Source organism: Protopterus annectens, chromosome 17.part0 (assembly GCF_019279795.1).
Source record: "Protopterus annectens isolate FY-2018-M chromosome 17.part0, PAN1.0, whole genome shotgun sequence".
Lineage (NCBI taxonomy): Eukaryota > Metazoa > Chordata > Ceratodontiformes > Protopteridae > Protopterus > Protopterus annectens.
Genome location: NC_056751.1, coordinates 18,514,488 through 18,531,953, shown reverse-complemented (window position 1 = coordinate 18,531,953; position 17,466 = coordinate 18,514,488).

The following is a 17,466-nucleotide window of genomic DNA, read 5'->3' as shown; positions in this document are numbered from 1 at the left end:
AGGTATTGGGAGTAAAATAACTAGAGAGGGAAAGGTAATAAATGGGAAGAGGCCAAGAAGACATTTGGAGTGTAGGCTAGAGACTGCCTTCCCTATCACAGATTGATATTGGAGTATAGGCAAAGAGAAACAGATAGGGGAATCCTAAGTAAAAGATCTCCTCTGGTAGACTTCTTAGATGAATCTAGAACAGAATCTGCTGTTAAAAAAATGAATAATCAGTATAGCATATAAAAGATTGCACAATATCTAAAGGAACCAATCAGAGGAGGTTAGAAAATATTGGGAAGAGAAATAATGGAATGACATATGTATGTCTCCCAAAATATGCAACTAAGTCAGAAAGATTAGACAGAGTCCAAAGATTTTTTCCTCAGGTATTGCCAAATACTGGACATGTGATGGAGAAGAAAGAGGTAAATGAGAATAAATGTTTTGGGAATGTAATGAGTTGGCAGGCTTCAAAAAATCCCTACAGAATACTCTGTCGGAAATATTGGGTGAGTAATTGGATGTAACTAAGGAAATGATTTTGAGCTAGGATACAGAATCTGAATTGCCTATACATAGTAAAGCTTTTTTTAAATGCTGTGGCTGCCAAAAAAGCAATTACTAGAAAATGGAAATCAAAGTCTAAATCAAACATATTTGAAGTATTGAATATTGTGACAAAGATAAAAGAACTGGAAGTTGGATCTTTGGAAAAGGGTAGAGCAAATTTCATAGAAAAATGGAAATTGTGGAAATAAGACATGCAGGATAATGTTTTGGAGGAGGAGTGAGGTTTAAGGGGAGGGAGGAATGGAACAATTTATGTAATCGATGGTTGGTAATTCTTCAAAAGAATAAATATGATGTATAATGTTTGGAGCTGGGATTATTTTAACATTTTTATATAAATGTATGATTGCCTATGTCTTAAGTGATAACTCAATAAAAGTGTTTAAAATTTTGATTTTGTGGTCTACTCATATTCTTTAAATGAAGCACACAATGGATCTATAATAAATGGGTTGTTAGATTTTGTTGGGATTTGGTTAGTATTTGGAGAAAAATTAAATATTTAAACAAAGCAATGTAGTATAGAGATTAGCATTTTTGTCCAAATAAAAAAAAATTGAAACAGGTTAAAATGCAATTATATGAGTGTCACAGGGATATGTAACAATTTTATGACAACTGGACAAAACTGTGGCTAGTTTACAAAAAGAAAATAAATCTATTTATCAGGAGGTAGAAAAAGAAAAGCATAGATTTCATAAAATATATGCAGAAAAATGCAAAGAATTAGAATGAACAATTTAGGACAAGGAGATAAATATAATTACTTGAGAGATAGAGACATTTGAATTTAATAAGTTAAAAGTATGACTATGATAAAAAGGCAAAAAAGTGTGATATAAAAAGAAGAAGTGAATCCATTCTTAGCTAGGCAAGTTAGTGAGAATGAATATGAATGTGAATTAACAGACGTGGAAAAAGAAACAGAAAATAAGAAAAACAGAGAGGAAAGAGAGAGATCGTGGATAGTGTTCAAATATATTTAAGCAAGATGTATAAAGAAAAAGTGGAAGAGATAGTTCAGGCTAGAGTTTTAAATACAAGACATAGTAGCAAAAAATTTTTGAAAGTGGAAATAAATTTCAAAGCATTTAAAAAATTATTAAGTACAGGAAGAAGATGGTTTAGACTGTAGTTTATATAAAAAGGCATCAAAAGTAGAAAAAAGTGATTTTCTATGTAAACTGTATGAATGGCTGAAAAATGGTATAGTTACAGATGTAATAAGTACAGGTTTAATAAAACTGATATGGATAAAGATGATAAAAGTTTGAAACAATTGAAGACCAATCACATCATGTATCATTGGTTATAACATTATTTTGTTTATTAAGCAGGAAATGTTTAATAAAGTTATTAAAGAGGCAATACGATAATTTATGTATGATATTATGGTAAAGGATAGTATGAAAATGCTATTTATGGCAAAATAGGTTGTGCATGAGATTAAAAGAGGTGAAATAGAAGGAAGAATGATTGTATGTGGTATTAAGAGTGTTTGCAATGCTGTTAATCTTGATCAATTATGTTAAATCACTGAGGCATATGGAATCTAGTTAATGGATGGATTAGAAAAAACTTTAAAATAGTTTAGAGAGTCACACATGAGTGTCCTGTGAGTTTCATATTATTTAATTAGCTTTGAATGTAGGGTGGGACTGCCAAGATGGCTGCACATTTATCAACAGGTTGATTAGAGCACTCCCATTGTGAATACAGAAGCTTTGGAAAACAGCCAGAAAAACTATTTATTTGGGTAAAATTCAGTTACTGGTTAGTCACTACACATTCTGGATGTCAGCAGTGGAAAAACTTGAAGAAAGTAATACAAATCAACTATAAGAAGGAGAAGTAAAAACTCTGGTGGTGAAGAGTCTTGTAGATGTTCAGCAAAAAGCAAATCAGGTTTTAGCCTGAGTGCAGGAGATGGCTTCCAGTAATTTACTGGTAAAATAAATCAAATGCATACAGAGGTGTTTAAAATAAGTGAGGCAATGGAGAAATACATAAAGACAAATGGCAAAAGACTGGAAAGAACAGCGGAAGTTTTAAGTAGCTATTCAGACGAGCTGATAAAACTGCAGAAGTCAAAGGTTGAAATGATGGGAAACTGGCTGGATATAAGGCTTCTCAAGAACAGCTGTTTCAAAAAAGTAGAACTAGAATGCAGATTACGTAGAAGACACCTGAAATTTTCTGCTGTACAAAAAAATTGAAAGGAAAAGATTGCATTAATTTTCTGAAAGTACAAGTAAGTAACTGGACTGGTATTCCACAACAAGATTTGCTAATGAAAAGGATACTTCATGTCTGTGCTCCAGCTTTGGCCATAAGAAAGAAGCCAAGGCCTATAGTAGTAAAGATGCAGTCATGTCAGCAGATGATGCTGCTCCTGATAAAACTGTGGCAGAATAGTAAAGTAATATCAACTGACTACACCACAGCTTTCTTCATTACACCAGACAAAAGAAGAGCTAGTTTATCCCTGCAATTAGAGAACATTGAGGAGAGGCAGATATGATACTTAAGCTGCTATATCCAGGTGTCTTCAGAATATTTTTTTCTTCTGAAGGAGCAAAGACAATCTTGGATACAAAATAACTGAAGGAGGAAATAAAAATGCTAATCCAGCTAAAAGTGAGACAACAAGGTAAATGGGGATTCTGTTTCTCATTTCTCTGACAATGGCATACCTTATCAATAAATATTTCCAGTAAAACCATTTCCAGTGTTACAAAGGAAAATGAGTGAGTGGCAGAACATAGCAGAAGAGTTTTTTTGAGAAAAAAACAGGAGTACCTTGGAAACAGAGACTGGTGTTGGGTGATAAAGATGATGAAGAAGAGGGCAAGCAAGAATTTAAAAAATAAACCTATAAACTGTAAAGTGACATTTTCATAAGATACAGTTTGGCTATGAGTGCAGTGCTTCCTCAAGAAGTGGCAGGAACTAAGAAAGAGGAAGGAAAAGAAAAGAATGGAAGTTTGTGGTCTATGTAAAACTATTATAATTATAAACTATTATAATTTCCCACTTTAAATAAAACAAAATCCACATCAGCAGAACCAGCAGCAAAGAGTCCAATATTAAGTGTTTTATTAACATCCACTTTTCGTTCAAGAAAACTGAACTTCTTCAGACAAACATCAAAAGGTAACAAATGTAAAAAAAACTCCTTAAATACACAATTAACAACACATGGTACATTTGAATGGACCAACCAACTGGTTAAAACTCGCTGACATCAATATGTGGGAAAAAGCTGATCTCAAAGCTTCTTAAAGTGCTACTGCATACAAAAGTCAGGTCTTTACAAATTGTGTTTTGAAATCAAACAACTAACCAAAATAAAATAAAAATTGTCAATGAAAATGTGTCTAAACATAAAATGTTTAAAACCAAGAAAAATGAAACATAATAAATGGAACTGATTTGATGACGAAAAGTAAGAAGTAAAACATAAAAAATAATAAGTCATAGATGAAGAATGCAAAAAAAAATAATAATAAAATTACCTCTGCATACTTCTAAGTTTCAAAATGCAAGTTAAACTCACTCTGTCGTTGAGACCTGGGGGTCTATATGAACAAAGTTTCAGCTGCCAAATCACTTCTAATAATCACTCTAATAATAGTTGGAAAGGATCCCCCCTGATGTCAAAGGGAACCTGTCCTAACACCCTAAAAGTAAAACTATGCTGAGGGTGGTCATTAACATGTTTTGCCAAAGCGTTTTCACACTTGTTTTTCCTAATACAATATAAGTGCTCATAGATTCTTTCATTAAAACCTCTGTCAGTCTTGCCCACATAAAATGCTGGGCAAGACTGGCAGCAAGCTAAATAAACGAACGATCGAGATTTACAGTTGAATCTACCAACAGTGGAGAAAGAAGACCCAGCAATTTTGAATCTTGAACCAGTGGCAATGTGCCTGCACATGTTGCAACTCTCACATTTAAAAGTGTCCTCTAATCTAACACAAGTGTCCTTTTTTGTTTCTAGTATCCGTTTGAGGTTATCACCCCTCCTGTATATAAAACTAGGCAAAGTACCAAACCTGGCTTGTAAGGCATCGTCACAACAGAAAATACTCTAGTTCTTGACAAACACCTCCTTGATTAAGTGAATCTCAGCACTATAATTAGTAATGAAAGAAATAGAAGTGTCTACTTTCTTGTTGTCTACAAAGACTTCAGGCATGACTGGGGGTGAATGTTCTAGTGGACAACTTGTGAACAAACTGCTTTGTAAAATAGGTTTATAAACACCCCCGTACCTTTTAGTCTGGACCTCTGTAACCAGGTCATGAATAAACTTGTCTGGGTAACCTCTGTGTAGAAACAATCCCTTAATAAACTCACATTCTTCTAAAAAGGGCTCATCGTCAGTTACCATTCGAGCGGCGCGCACAAGTTGCCCCTTGACTACCCCTCTTTTTTGGTGCCCAGGGTGGGCACTAGTAAAGTGTAACATGGTGTTAGAATAGGAACTCTTACGAAATATTTTGGCCTTAAAGCTACCAGCAGAGATATCTTTGTATAAGTCTGCATCCAGATAAGAAATTCTAGAATCAGACTCTACAAATGTAAAATTCAAAAAAGACGTACTGGAATTGAGATGGTCCATGAAAGTCCCCACATCATTAATTGAACCTTCTGTCAATATAAAAATGTTGTCCAAAAATCTGGTGTAAAAATCAATTTTGAACTGACCATTGCGATTACCAAACATATATATGTGTTCCCATTCGGCCATTACGATGTTAGCAAAACTGGCCCCTACTGGTGAGCCCATGGCTACACCACTCTTCTGTAAATATAGCTCTCCCCCAAATGTTACAAAGTTATACTTCAAGATGATGTCTTAACAATTCCTGCACCAATCTGATTTCTACACTGCTAGCGTTATGATGCAATAAACGGTCAGTGACCCAGTCAATCCCTGTAGCATGAGGGATAGACGTATAAAGGTCTTTTACATCTATTGTCAAAAATCTATGACCTCTCTTGAATTCTAAAGCACCCATGGCTTTTAAAAAAGCCCAAGAATCTTTACAAATGTGTGTTTCCTTTTCAACGTATTTTTTTCAATATGTTGTCCACGTATTTGGCTATCGGGTAAGTGATTGAACCCCTAGCATTAACCAATAGCCTCATGGGAGGGTTGTACACATCTTTATGGATCTTGGGTAATCCGAAAACTGTTGGAATCTTAGGGAATGAAACAGTCAAATATTTCAACACATCTTGTTCTATAACATTTTCTAAAAACAAATCATTCATGAAAACATGGATGCACCTATACGCTGCATTCAATTCATTGATGCTAGACAGTGTATAAGCATCCTGCAATAACTTGTTCTGCTGACGTGGATTTTGTTTTATTTATCTTAGTTTGTTTCAACTTTTGTTGCTTCAGATAATTTCCCACTTTGCCATTAAAATTTAGAAGGATAATAAAGGAAAGGAAGATGTAACTCTTATTAAAAAAGTTTTTTTCCTTTTAGTAATATATGTGTAATACATTTCTTGAAGTAAGCTCTATGTTACTCTGTAAAAATATGCAGAGGTACTTTAGATGTGAGATGGGAGTCTTGTCAGTGAATGTTGGTTAATGTAAGAAAAAACACCAGTCCACAGGAAATGTAAAGAGAAACACAATTTATTTATCACTTTCTTTTCCTGTAGAAACAACTTAATCAAAATTCATGACATATGATTGGCTATTTGATCAGCCTGTTATGCCTTGTTTTTACAATAGGTGCAATAGACACATATTCATTCAAACTAAGTGGGACTTCAGGACTCAGTAAAATCTGCCATTGCAATTCTCCATTTAAAAGTAAACTTTCCCAGCACCTACCCCTACTGCATTTGTCTACCCTCTCTGCATACGAAAGAGTGCTTAAATAGTTCAATTAGGAATACCCCCAACTGTTATATATCTGAGGATTATACTATTACAAGCTAAAGGTTAGATATACGCAACATGATGTTGGGATCTTGTGCTGATAAGATGAAGAAATTGAAGTGAACTGATCATGTCAGTGCATTAAATTACAATGCCCCCCTTGTTGCTATACATACAAGTTGAAGTAAACAATAAATCATATAAAATTATATTTCTACGGTATTTGAGATGAGTTATGTTATGCAATTATGAAAACATTAGCTGGTCTTTTTTAATCTACCAGCAGAGCTCTGCAATGGGAAATGCTGTGTCTGTAAGCAGAGGCAATTGATTAGGAAATGGCTGAATGAAGACCTATGAGCCATCTATATGGACAAACACTGAAATCAGTACTTAAAGGAGAAAACATAAATAACCAAATGAAAGTAATAGAAGAAAACACAAAGAGGACATTGATTAAGGGTAAAAACATCCCCTTGTATGCAATTGGCCATGGCCAAGACACTAAAGAATAAACTGGCATCAGACCCTCCATGTACTAAATGAAAATGTTGGGCCATTGGACTTTCCATTCTATAATGTCTTACATCCCCCAAATGTACCATAATATGTTTTTAACTGCCCTTTTTGTTTCTCCTATATACCATCTGATGGGAGTACAACCACATCCAATAATATAAACCACCCCATATGTGCCACAGTTAAACCTATTAACTGTTTTGTAAACTCTATTATTGATTCTGGTGCCATTTAAGTTCTTTACCCTGTTACATATCTTACATTTTCTACATGGATAGCAACCTGTGGAAACTCTCCTTAATCTGTTATGAATGGAAACAAAATTTATTATAAATTGGAATTAAATCTTAATCTTTAAATGTTTATAATTTCTTTTGGTCAGGACAGGAATGTATAACATTGTAGTTGTAGGTTTCATGTTTTGCACTAACACTTTAATGGTAAGTAATGTCAAGTGAATCAATGTAATGTGCCAATTAAGCATTTTGTAAAAAAAGACTGCATTTGGTGTGAGCAATTATCCCTTGAAGGCAGTAGCCGAGGTACAAGGAGGCACCAGTAAAGCAATTTTTTGGCAGTCAAAACTTTTGGCTCCTTTGTATGTTTTTTCTATTACTTACAGGATAAGCAGCAAAGAGATCATTGACAATAAATGAAGTCTGCCACACAGCATGGAATAAAACCAGATGTACTCCTAGTAATAAAAAACAATGTAGTATAAATCATAATAACGCAAAATCTGTTAATTTAATGTATCCAGGGCACTTTTTCTAAAGGCTAAAATCAGTTGGTGTATGCAAGTGTTTTTTTTACATCTAGGAAGTTGAGTTGGAATAAGAAAGGATGGTGTTAGTGCAAAATGGAACACAGGCTCTAACATATGTTTTCAGCATAATTAACTTAGCTTTAGAATGGGTGAAGACTGTGGGTGTAGATGTCTGTCAGTGTCATCTGTCTATATATGAGGGGTAACTTTCCTTTCTGGAAAATGTAATATAGTTGTATGTGTTTGCTGTGGGTTAAAATAGGTTGAGAAATTAAAATGAGAATGTACATAGTCTTTTATTTTTGAATGCTTTTATTGAAGAAAAGGTTTTGGAAATGTGACATGAGTTTAAGCAGATGTGAGAAACTGAAATTGTGTATAAGATCAGCCTGCTAAACATTAATATGTGTTTATAATTTGCAAGTTGGAAATATACATTCAAAAAAACTGTCATGTAGTATATGTGAAAGTAATATCATCTTTTCAGAATGATTGCCTTGCCTTTGCAGTCATATGATGGAATGCAAATTAAATTATAGGTATGGACAAGATACAAAGAGTACTGAATTGTATTAAGAAGTAGAGGCTATACATTGCAATGTTAGAGGAGACACAGAGATAAATGAGCATGTAAATTTGGCAAAGAAAGGGTTTCAGAATGGTTATTTAGTAAAGTATCAGGGACAAAGAAAATGGGGTGGGTCCCTATTAATTATTCAAACTTTTCAAAGTTTGAATGTCATATGTTCAACACCATATGATCGAACTTTGAAAAGTTTGAAGGTTAAAAGCAACGGCTCCGTATGGTGCAAAATGGGAAAATTTCCCTTTTCTGCACTGAAGTGCAATCTTGGAGTTGGTATATTTAAGTAGTGGGAGTGTGGGGGTGCAGAGGGGTTTTCCCCCCTGCTCAGAGCGTTCGGGTATGTTTTTTTTAAATTTTTTTTATTATATTTTTGTAATTTCAAACTTCACTCATATGTTGTCCAACATATGAGGTTCGAAGTTTTGAAAGTTCGAATATATAATATATATCCAAATGGGGTTACTTATACTGATTGCAAGATTAAATCCAATAGTGAAAGACAAGAAGAGGAAGAAATACAACAAGGATAGATGTGTGGTAATATGGGGTTATCAGCAAGGAAGAGCATTACTTTGACATGTATTTCTATTCCATCTAAAACAAATATTAAGGAGCCTAAGAGAATTATTGGAGAAGTAATCAGCTTCCAGCAGGGAATATTATTCATGGGTGGGGACTGGAATCTGATATTCAATAGTGAAGATATATCAGTGGAATCTAGAATGGAAAATATAACAAAATAGGGTTGATTTCTTAAGAATATGAGAATATTTAGAATAGATGATTTTACTAGCAGGAATCCAGATAGGATTTACATATTATTTTCCAAAGTACAATAACTGGGCTAGCCTGGACAGAAACTATATTTCACAGGATCATGGGCATTTCATCGAAAATTTAAATAATTTCAAACCATGCACCAATAAAGACTAAGATATAGATGTAGATTATTTAACTAAAATTAGACAGCAGCACTTTCTTGCTTACCTATTTAAAAACAGAGAATTTTAAGGAATGGCTAGTGATACCAATTTAAGAGGTGTTAAGAAATGTACAGATTTCTTCAGAAGGGAAAGCTATGGAGTGGGAAAAATGAAAAACGGAGTTTAAAAATATGGAAGAAATAAGAGAGAGAGAGAGAGAGAAAGAAGCATGAGAAAGAAATAGAAGGAATTGTTTTGACAGATTATCAAAGGGTAAAGCATTGGAGATGAAAGAGAATCTTACTGAACAAGAAGGGGAGCAATTATTGAGGGCTAAAGGAAAATTAAGGGAGTATTTTGTTACTATGTATGAGTTTAGAAAGGTGGCTATTAAGCAAGTATTTTTTATAATAACTACAGAGCATAAAACCCCTTTGCACAACAACTTAGGCAACAGAAAATAGAGAAGGGTATTGCCAAACTAAATGAGACTGGGACACAGAGCAGAGGAATTGGGAAACAAGAAAAGACAAAAAAATGGAAATATTTATGGAAGATTTAAATATGCCAAAGTTAGATGAAGATGAGGCTCAACAGTTAATAGCTAATATGGGAGGGTATAAGATAAAAAAATGTAATAGATAATTATTCAACAGCAAAGTCCCCAGGAATAGATGATATTCCAATGAAAGCTTAGAAATTGGAGGGGAAAAGTGGTAAAGATCTGAAAGGTTTTGTTTAACAATATTTTAAAAGGAAGGACAAGACCAGCATTTTGGAAGAAAGTTGTGGCTGTAGTACTCAAAGAGGGCAAAGACCTAATATTCTGGAAATTCTATGAAAGTCTATATAAATCAGAGAAATATGGAAATCAAGAAAAGGTACAAATGGAAATGTTTATGAAAGAATGAAATATTCCAATGTTAGAGGTAGAGAAGGCTCAATCACCAACAAGAAATGAGAAAAAATGATGAGTATAACCAGTCTACGCGAAACTCCCCAGGAATAGATGACATTCCTGTGGAGGTTTGTAAGTTAGGAGGGGAAAATTGATAAAGATCTGGAAGGTTTTGTTTAACAGTATTTAAGAGGAGAAGTACCAACATCCTGAAAGAAAGCAGTGGTAGCTGTAATACCTAAAAAGGGTAAAGATCTATCAGATCCAGCTTCATACAGGCCCATTTCAATACTAAACCATGATTATAAAGTGTTTATGACATCTGACAACATTAACAGAACACTGATGGTTCAGATGGAAGGAGAATGCAATAAAATACCACTGTTGTTCGTGGATCTTGATGCAGAGAAAGCATATGACAGAGTAAGCTGGAACTTTATGAGCAGAGCAATGGGGATGCCTGATAAAATTATAAGGTTGATTACTAGGATATATGAAGAATCACAGGTGAAAATTAAAGTGGGTGGGTTCTTCTCTGAAGATCTCTGCTTGAGCAGAGGAATCACACAGGGATGTCCTCTCTTCCCTTTGTTATTTGCATTATATTTATAATCAATGGCAAAGAAAATAAGGGACTCAGAAATTCAAGGATATAACTGATATCGTAGTCAAGAAAAGCTGGCTCTATTTGTAGATGACATTATTTTATACCTGATGAAACCAGTAAGGGACATTACAGTGCTGTGGAACACACTGAAACAGTTTCAAATCTTTTTAGGATGCAAAATGAATGAATCTAAAACAAAGGCAATAGTAGTAAATTATGTACCCACATACAAATTGGTTCAGGGATATCCATACTTATTGGAACATGAGAAAAATGAAGTATTTAGAAGTATGAATTAAAATGATTCTGGTATGGCAGCTATGGATACGTGGGAAGACACTAAACAAAATATAACACAAAAACCTAAGAAAATGGAAGCTCTGTTATACGGATATCAATAGTAAGATACAAGCAGTTAAAATGTTTTAGTCCCTTTAGTCCTATACATGGGTCATGCATATTTTTATCAACCAGAGGAGAAGTTGTAGATAGCAATTAATAAAGAGCTGAAGGATTTTATCTGGGAGGCGAAGATGGCAAGAGTCAAATGGGATAAGCTTAGTCTTCCAAAAGAACAGGGTGGAGTGGGATTATCTGATTTGAAGGGTTATTTCAGAGCAACACAGTTAAGGCTCCTATACATAGCACAAGCAGAAAACTATAATTCAAAGTGGAAAGAGGTGATGATGATCACATGGGGGAGCTTGAGAAACAAGGAAAGACTGAGATGTTGGATGCAGACTTTTAAGGACAATAACAATAATCATACAGAATATTATATTCATAAAGTAGCAGAAAGTATTCTAAGAACAATCCCAACACAGGAATGGAGAAAGGAGAATATGTCAATAGGGATGACTATAATTAGGGATACAGACAATATGCAAGAGGGGGCTGGAATTTATTGGAGAAAACTGGCAAAGGAACCAAAGTATTGAAAGCAAATAACTAGAGGGAAAGGTAATAGAATGGGAAGATGCCAAGAACTTATCTGGACTGCAGGTTAGAGACTGCTTTCCCTTTCAAGGACTTGATATCAGAGTATAGGCAAAGAGACAGAAATAGAGGGGTCCTAAATGAATGTTTTAGTAGAAGTTTTGCTAGAGTAGAGTTTGATAGAGTTTTTAGTAGAATCCAGAACAGAAGTTGCTGTTAAGAAAGGAATAATTAGTAGAGTGTACACAATATTGCATGATAACTCTAAAAATCAATCAGAGGAGGTTAGAAAGGATTGGGAAGAGAAAATGGATAAACAATTCACAAAGAAGCAATGAGCGATATATGTATAACTCCCAAATATGCAAGTAGACTCCAAAGATTTTTTCCTGAGGTAGATAGCAATGTTGGCAGTGTGATGGGAAAGAAAGAGCTAACTGGGAACATATTTTCTGGAAATGCAATGAGTTGGCATACTTTAAAGATTCCCTGCAGACTGCTCTATCGGAGGTGCTGGGTGAGCAATGGGTGTAACTAAAAAAATGTTTTTTTAAGCGATGATACAGAATTGGAATTGCCTAGACTTAGTAAGACATTGCTGGATCTAATTATAATGGCTGCCAAAAAGCAATTACTAGAAAATGGAAATCAAAGTCTAAACCAAATTGGGAGCTCCAAGATGGCTGCACACTGAGTAACAGCTTGTTTCTGGTTTTCCTAGTGTGAAACCAGAAGATCTGAAAATTAAAATAAAAAAAATAAAAAAAAAAACACAAAATACACAGATGGTGTATATGCTTTATTTGTACCAAGTGAGCATCTGGTACCTCGGCATATCGCCTTCAAGAATAGTTAATATGATGCACCACACATATACTTTATACCAGGTGAACCATTAATTAATCAATTATACAAAAGACTTGTGCATTTTAAAGTGATTTCTGCATTTTAAACTAACTTCTACATTTGAAATTACTTAAACATTTTAAACATTTTGAGCATTTTAAAGGGACTACACATATCATAGAACATCAAAAAATATATTACCAATATTAATATTAATATAACACTAACATGAATATTGTTTATACACATTTCTTAGTTAATTATACCATATAAACATTTATATGATGGTAATGTTTGCCTCCAAATTTAAACCCCTAGGGTATAGGATACCATAATTTAAAATTAGTCTGCTTTCCAAACTTAATAACCTATACTTTAAGTCACTACCTCTGATGTTGCTAGGACTGGCAAGTACACTAAAAAAGAAAGTATCATAGTTACCCCCATGAAACCTGCAAAAATGTTCTCCCACCAGACTATTAAAATTCTGATTTCTAATATCCCCCAAATGTTCTAGAATTCTAACTTTTACTGCCCCCTTTGTCTGACCAATATACCACTTAACCGGATTGCATCCACACTCGATTATGTATACAACCATGCAGGAATTGCAAAAAAATCTATAATAGTTTTCAAATTTCTTACCATTGATTAAAGTACCTGAGAGATTTTTTACAAACTTGCAAACCTTACATCTTCCACAACTATATGTTCCTACCCCAGTATTTTCTTTGTCCCAAAGTGGTCTGTTTAGCAGTTCCTTCATATTAAGGTATCTCCCATAGGAAAACCTAATAAACCCAGGAAATAAATCACCCACCGTGTGATCTAAACACACAATGTGCCATAGTTCTTATATCAAATTCCTCATTATATTAGACAATGGTGAATATTTAGATACAAAGAATAACTCTTTCACTGCACTACTGAACTTCAAATTACTACTTACATACTCTTTTTTCCTGGTATTACTCATTTCACCACACAATACCTGATGTATCCCTTCATCCAACAAAATTTTATCATAACCTCTTTGTAATAACCTATCTTTAGTTTTTATGAGGAATTGCTCTTTATACCCTTCTTCAGATGTATTCCTATAAATCTGCCTAAATTCTCCTACTGGGAGCGAATTCAATAAATGCTTTCTGCAAACAAAAAATTGTTTACTGATGTTGCTTTCCTAAATGGTCTAAATTGGATAGTATAATCATTCCCTACATAAAATTCAACATCCAAAAACTGAATCTTAACATTACCCATAGACATGGTAAATATGAGTCCATGAAAATTACCATTCACTTCTGAAATAAATTCTTCAAATTCTGATGGCTGGCCCTTACAAATAAAAAAGAGATCATTGATAAATCTCTTATAACATATTACTTTTGTCTTCCAAAAGTTAGTATTATACATGAACAACTTTTCAAAAAAGCCCATGTATAACACAGCATAACTGGGTGTATACGATTGCTGTTCCTTTCTTCTGTAAATATATCCTGTCTTTATACTTAAAGTAATTATGAGTTAAACAAACTTCCAATATCCTAATGACAAAAGCTGTCTTTGGGCCCTCTCCCATCACATCCTGGACTGCTTCCAAACCATGCCTATGTTGTATGGATGTATATAAGGAACTCACATTTACTGTAGCCCAATAGTACTCTGCCTGCCATTTAATATTAGAAACAATTTTACAAATATCCTGAGTGTTTTTTATATGAGATGATATCCTAGGTAAATATTGTTTCAACACTGAATCTATATAAATTGCCACATTATACACAAAAGAGTAGATACCAGAGACTATCGGTCTCCCGGTGGGGGGTTAGTCAAATTTTTATGTATTTTGGGTATGGCATAAAAATGAGGATCATGGGGGTCCTTAATTATCATTTTTTAACATCTTCTCCAGATAAAAGACCCAACCTTTCTCCTCTTTCCAAAATCTCAATTAACTCACTGTTATATTCATTTACATGATTATTAGATAACACAACATAATCTTCTTCTTTATTTAATAATACATTAACCATCCCATCATACTGATTTCTTGACATAATGACCCAATTACCCCCTTTATCAGCCTCTCTAAAAAACAATTAATTCAAACTTGTTCTTAACTTCCTTAACTCTAACTACTCTAACTGTGTAAGATTAAACTTTGGTTTACACTTGACAAATTTACTGTGGGCAAATTCAACATTTTTTAGTAACACCTGTTCAAAAAGAGTCACTGCTGTTGACCATTTAGGGGGCATAAAATAACTTTTAACATCCGATGGGGGAACCAAAAATCTAGAATAACCAGTGTCAAACATGCAATGTACAATATTTTCATTTACTTTTTCATCAAAATTGTCATCATAATCATAAATTGACATATTCATCAATGCATTGTCAACTTCATTATCTACTTCATCTTTGAACAATTGCTCTACCAAACTGTCAGACATATGACTAAAAGTGTTAGCATGCATTTTATTTTATCAAAAAACACCCTGAGGTGTAATTTCCTGCAAAAAGTTTTGGCTGTGTGGTGCATCATATTAACTATCCTTGAAGGTGATATGCCAAGGTACCAGATGCTCACCTGGTACAAATAAAGCATATACACCATCTGTGGATTTTGTATTTTTTTTTTATTCTCCCAGTGTAAACACAGAAACTAAGCAGAGAATGCCAGTAGACTTGTGTTTATGGGTGAATTTCAGTAACTGGCTACTAAGTATACTGCCTGGATGGCAGGAATAAAGAAATACAGAAGATGTGGAAAAAATCAGCTACAAAAAGTGAGGAAGAAACACTGACTAGGGAGAGTTCTGCAGCTGTTCAGCTAAAAGTAATGCAACCTTCATACATGACCTCCAATAACCTACAGGGTGATATAAGACAACTGCATACATAACTGGTTAAAATAAACAAAAACTGATGAGTATTTCAACATAAACAACAAAAGGCTGGAACAAATGGAAGAAGCTTTAGACAGATATTCAGATGAAATGATAAAGCTATAAAAATTGGAGGTTGAAATGAAGAAAAGGCTGGCTAAATATGACACTGCTTAGGAAGAGATGTTTCAAAAAATAGTAGAATTAGAGGACAGAGCACATAGGGAAAACTTGAGATTCTCAGCTATACCAGAGAAGCTGGAAGGAACAGACTGCATTACATTTATGAAAGCACAAATAAGCAACTGGACTGGTATTCCACAGCAGGACTTATTAGTTGAATGGGCACATTGTATGTATGCTCCAAATCTAGCTATAAGAAAGCAACCTAGAACTTTAATAGTAAGGATGCAATACTACCAACAGAAAGAGTTGATTTTATCAAAACTGTGGCAGAAGGACAAAATACTAAAAGTAGGAGACAGTAGAGTGTAGGTGGAGAATGATTACTCATTGTACACCAGGCAAAAGAGAAGTAAATTCATTCCTCTATTCAGAGAATGTCAAGATGCAGGTGTGAGATTCAAATTGTTGTATACAGCTGTCTTCAAGGTATTCTTCCCTGGAGGGGCAAAATCATTTTTGATGAAGTGCATGCTAAGGAGGAAATGCAAAAGTTTGTCCAACAAAAACTGAGCTGTGAAACAGAAGGAGATTTGGCTTCCTGTTCCTCTGATAATAAAGACCACAGAGACAGACTGCACCTGTGAAACCTTTTCCAGTATTTCAACAGAAAATATTGGAGAGAAGGAATGGAGGATGATAGTTGACTAGAAGAATCAAATGTATGTTGGAAATGAAGCAGAGACAGGATTTGGGTGATGGAGAAGAACAGTAGTAAAATCAGTAACTTAATGTGGGATTACAATGCAATTATTATATTTGTAAAATATGACAGCGCAGGAAATTCTGGAAATATTGGACTTCTTCAAAATTTGTTTGCTGAGTGGAGGACTCTAAAGTACATGCCCTCCTTCATGTCATTAATGTTCAGAAAAATGCTTTGGGGAGGCTAAGAGAGGGGAGAATGCTAACTGTAAGTAAAGAAAACACTTTCTTTTCTTAATTGTACTGTATCTGTGTTGCATGGTTTTCTTTACTATGCTATTTTTGGGATTGTAAACTGGTGTTTTTATTTTTCTCTCCTTTTCTCTTTTTCTTGTTGTGCAGTTTTAAAAAACATAGGCAATGTAATGATAAAAAATGTAAACAGAGAGCCTGGTTAAGGGGGCATGACACAATTCAAATTAATGTGCTTTTTTCATTCTTGCATGGGGAAATGACTGATTAAGGACCTTTGTTTTAAGACAGAGAGTATGTAAATGAAAAACAATATTGAATATATAAGACCTTTTTTCTAGCACTTGCAAATATGTATACTAAGTAATATTTATGCAGCTGGTCTCCATGCCTCCATGGAGACAATCTGATAAAGAGAAACTAGAGACAGTCTGGTGGAAGGGGATTGGCTGAGGGAAAAGAAGTAAAAAGAACAGAGAAACTGACTAGGACATAATGTTCCCTGACAACAATCAGGGGTTTTCCCCAGGTGTGACAGCTTTAAAGATAATACAAAACCAATTAGATGAAGTAAAGTTGTCTCAGTTTTTTTTATGCAATGGGTATACTAATATAAATAGGTGCTTTTTCTTCTTGCTCACCCTTCTCTCTTTTTCTTTGTTCATTTTTGAGAAATGTAGGCACTGCAATGAAAAAAATGAAGAGGGGGGAGATGGGGGGGGGGGATGGAAGGGTCTGATTAAGAGAGTATGACAAAATAAATATCAGTGTGCTTTTTCTCATGCTTGCATAGGGAAATGACTGGCTAGAAAATTTAGGTGTTACCAGTAACAAGTTTATTACAAACCATGTAAATGAAAAAGAATATTGAATATTTTAAGGCCTTTTTTTCTGATAAACAGTGTACCCTTAATAGTTTTGTGTCTGGTTTGCATGTCACTA